We start from the raw sequence: 4180 nt of genomic DNA on the forward strand, positions 1-4180 counted from the left end.
CTGCGGCCTGGTCATCTGGATTGAGTCTGACTCCGTCGGGTGGGCTCAGCTCACCTTGACCCTCGAGGGTGAGGAAAAGAGCACTGGACGCAGAGGCCACTGATGCCACGTCTGCAAATGGGTCAGCTGGAGGGGGCTCCCTCGATATCCCGGCTCCTCCGTGTTGGGGCGCCGGGCTGAGAAGTGGGAGCACATCCTTGAGGTAATCTCGTATGTGAGCCTGAGACTAATTGACAAGGCACAGGAAGCACACGCGCCCGCGCCTTTACTTACACTTGCTCTCAAATAATTGCCCCCTTTTCTTCGAAGCATACGTTTCGTCAACCAGGATCAACTGTCTCAGCTCCTACTGTGAGCTCAGCATCTTTTTTTTTTTTTTTTTAAGATTTTATTTATTCATGAGAGACACAGGCAGAGGGAGAAGCAGGCTCCTCACAGGGAGCTCCGTGGGCGACTCGATCCCCGGACTGGGATCACACCCTGAGCCGAAGGCAGATGCTCAACTGCTGAGCCACCCAGGCGCCCCCGTGCTCAATATCCTTTTACCAGACCCTTCAGGGGTTCCAAGGGCCCAAGATTCTGGCTCATGAGCCTGACTCAGGACTGGGAATTAGTGGAAGAAAAGGAGGTTGCCCATTAAAGTTACTTCTGCTGCTGCACTTTATTTTCTGGAATGAATCAAAGGCACCGGAGAAGAATATAATAATGTATGCTTGGACTTCAGGCAAGGCTTCCTTTTTCTGACCCTTGCTCAACCTGGCTTTTCCCCCTCAAGAGATTTGGAATTCCCTTTAAGGAGGGTGGGTGGAGAAACTGCCAGCCCAGGTAAGTATGGGAGCCACATGGTCTCCTGAATGGAAAAAAGGAAATCATCTCCAAATGCAGCCAGGCAGGTGGGGGTAGATCGAATCTGAAAGGGAAGGGGAAATCTGAATAACCCCCAAGGCAGCAGAATGAGTACCCAATGGTGAGGTGTGAGAAACAGTCACCATTTGGAGCACTGGAGTCAGAAGAGTTTTGGCAGCTGTTAGATAACTTCCTGATCTACAATAAAGTTCGTATGACTGAGAGGATGTTTTCTGCAATTCCGTTGCCTGGCTACCTTCCTCTTTCTCTCTCCAAATCTGCAAGTTTAAGAGATATTTTTTGGGTCCCAATTGAACGGTGGTGCTGGCTGACAGCAACTGGGTTGGACAGGTGCCACCCAGCTGTCAACTGCAGGGTGACATCGAGGCCCCCCTTTTTGAATGAGAAATCTAGGTGCCCCCTCCCCACTACCAGCCACCAATCTGTTTGTTCCAGACCCCACCCAGATGGTGCAAACTAAACAGCATTTTTTCTATGTAAAGTCCCAAGCACCGTACTGGGCCCCAGGGTCCTCAGGCCAAAACAGCCAAGTTTCTTCAAGGCCATCTTCCATAATTAGTGCCTGACTCCTATGGAAATATAAGGAAAAAAAAAAAAAAAAGGAAAGGAAGCCCACAAGTTCTTCAAGACTCCCTGGGAGGCACTGAGTATTGAGAAAGGCCCAGACACACTAACCTTGAACCTTCCTAAGCCTGGGCAAAAGGCTTGGGAGGAGGGGTGATGGGGCTGAGACCCAAGAGGTTTTTCATAGCTCAAATCCCTGGGTACATCCTAGCAAAGGATCCTGCATGGCCAGCTAGTCCTCACATTGTTCCCACTCCTGGAACTCCTAGTCAGGCACATGTGGACTGGCCGCCAGGTAGTACATAGGAAGCTGTGTTCCACTGGCATCAGGGGTCTGAATTTTTGCATGAGTTTTGGCCTGTTTTGAGGGACCATCCTTGGGGTCAGTGGAATATGGGCTTCCCAGAAGTGCAGCTTGGAGGATAACAACTAACCAAAATAGTAAGAATGCAAAAATCAAACCTTGCCACCGGGGGGTCAGAGGAGAACATAAAAAGGGGCAAGTTGGAGAATGCACTGGTGAGATGCAAAGGGAAGGATCTGGAATTTGCAGAGTTGGTAGTAGCTATGGGGGAGGGAGATGATCAGCCTAGCAAGCCATACCTCCCGGTGGGAGAGGAAGCTGGACGTTTTGTTACATTTCTGGAGTTTCTATAAAGAAAAGGAGTCTTTCCCCCCCAAAGATGAATAAACAAATGCACAATGATGAGGATCATCAGGGCTAGGAACAGCACTTTCCAAATCTTTACTGGGCAAATGTCCCGGTTTTGCAAAGGCAGAAACAAACTTGGTGAGGCCAAGGTGCTAGCTTGAGATCACAAAACCAGTGATCTCAACCTGAACCCAACCCTGGTGTACCTGGCCATGAAATGCACTAAGCACTTGCCTCTGACAGGAAGGTCAAGCGGGATCTTGGAGACCTAATTCTCCAAGAGTCCCTGATCTGACCAAACTCCTGATGGATTCTGGGGCCAGGGTTGGTCATTCCTAGCAAAGGAGAGACTTACCTTAAACCTGTTGCTGGGGAGGAAGTAGGGATAGTAAGTCTTCTTAAGTACTCCAGGAGTGCCTCCCATTTTCTGCCAACCAGAAGTGCAAATATTCTAGTTTTTTTCCTATAACCCTTCCAGCACTATACAACTACACACTCTGGACCTCAGAGCCCACCCGCATGCACCTCTTTGCCTGGCATGAGTGGATGCTGAAGCAGCAGCTATGGACTTGGTCACTGGTGCAATCCCTTGCTTGCAGCCAGCGTGCAGAATCTGAGCTGCCCTAGTTTCCTCATTTGGATCCATTTCTTTTTGGTCTTGGCTTAAAATCAGTCTGACCATTAATAACTGTAAGTAGAGCTCAAGTCACCAGGATGGACTGGAGCCCTGAGGCTCCCCTGGGGGTGGTGGATGCTGGTGTCCCTCCATATGGATGGAGGAAGACCTCCGCCTGACTTAAGCCACACCTGCCAGGGCTTTTCTTACCTCATTCCTCCCTGCTACCTCCAGCTGTCCCTACCCACTGCAGTTGGGTAGAGCCCTGCCTGAGACCAAACCCACTTGAATGTGCCCTTCCCAGGCAATCCCCCCACCCCCCAGAGAGATACTGAACAAGAGAACTGGGTTTGAAAAACCCACGGGAGACAAACAAGCTTTAGCTTCAGTCCTCAGAAATTCAGGGAGAATTTCCAAATGCCTTTCCAGTTTTGTGTACAGGTATTTTCCTTTTTCTTCCTCTCTCTTCCTACAGTTTTTTGTTCTTTTCTCTCTTGAATTTACTGATTTTTTTTTTTTTTTTTTAGAGTTTTCAGACAGTCAGTGTCTGAGAAGAGAGGAGATTTTATACCTGAGTCATGCCATTCTAAAACCAAGTTCAATTCAAATTGGCAACCTAATCCTAGTCTTGTGATCAGCTCTTCCACTTGGTGTTCCTAAAGTCCAGTGGGGTGCCACCAGCCATAGGCAGCAAAAGAAACTATGGCAGAGTATGATAGAGGAGAAAGACATGAATGCAGTACAGCTTTCTTAACTTGATTTTTACTTGTCTATTGTCTACCTTGTTGTCACCTCTGAATAAGATAATCAATAATTGTGAAATAGGGCACCTGAGTGGCTCAGTCAGTTAAGTGGCTGCCCTCAGCTCAGGTCATGATCCCAGGGTCCTTGGATCTGAGCTCCACATCAGGAGGGAGTCTTTTTGTCTCTCTGTCCCTCCCCACCTGCTCATGTTGGATTCTCTCTCCCCCTCAAATAAATAAACCTTTAAAAAATAGTTGTAAAATAAAACTAGGGCAGGGGGGGTAGGCAGAGAGACTTAGCTAGTTGGCATTTAGGAAATCACCATAGTCTCTTCCTCTCCCTCCACGATGACTATAAACTGAATTAATATATGGGGATAGGTTTTTATCTTAATCCTATTAAATGACCACTCATTTAGCTGCCTCCAAGTTTGGAACACTGCTCCAGGGACAATTAGGGTCCAGAGGTCTTAGATTAACCAGAAATTCCCTTCCATGCCCAAAGAGAACAGAGGGCTCAACAGGAATATAGCTTTAAGGACTCTTTAAAACAATTGGTCCTAAATACCCACCTGGAGTCTGTGCCCCATGCAGCAACTGACCAAAAGAGAAGAATGTGGGCATCTGGCTCCCTAATTTTCCTTAGGCCCAGCATCAGTAAAGAAGAAGGAAAATTGTGAAGTAAATAGACAATGGAGAGGATCTAGACTAGGATCCTGCGTCTGTGTTGAAGAGAAA

General features: G+C 47.9%; 1 long non-coding RNA gene across 1 annotated transcript; it reads right to left on the reverse strand.

The window, feature by feature from the left end:
- Positions 1-636: 636 nt before the first annotated feature.
- LOC144295914 (uncharacterized) lies at positions 637-4180 on the reverse strand. Its single transcript, XR_013363047.1, has 4 exons — positions 4015-4180; positions 2439-2510; positions 1360-1436; positions 637-910 (listed from the first exon to the last, which is right to left on the reverse strand). It is a non-coding gene; the product is annotated as an uncharacterized LOC144295914 (long non-coding RNA).

This window comes from Canis aureus, chromosome 24 (genome assembly GCF_053574225.1).
Source record: "Canis aureus isolate CA01 chromosome 24, VMU_Caureus_v.1.0, whole genome shotgun sequence".
Classification (NCBI taxonomy): domain Eukaryota; kingdom Metazoa; phylum Chordata; class Mammalia; order Carnivora; family Canidae; genus Canis; species Canis aureus.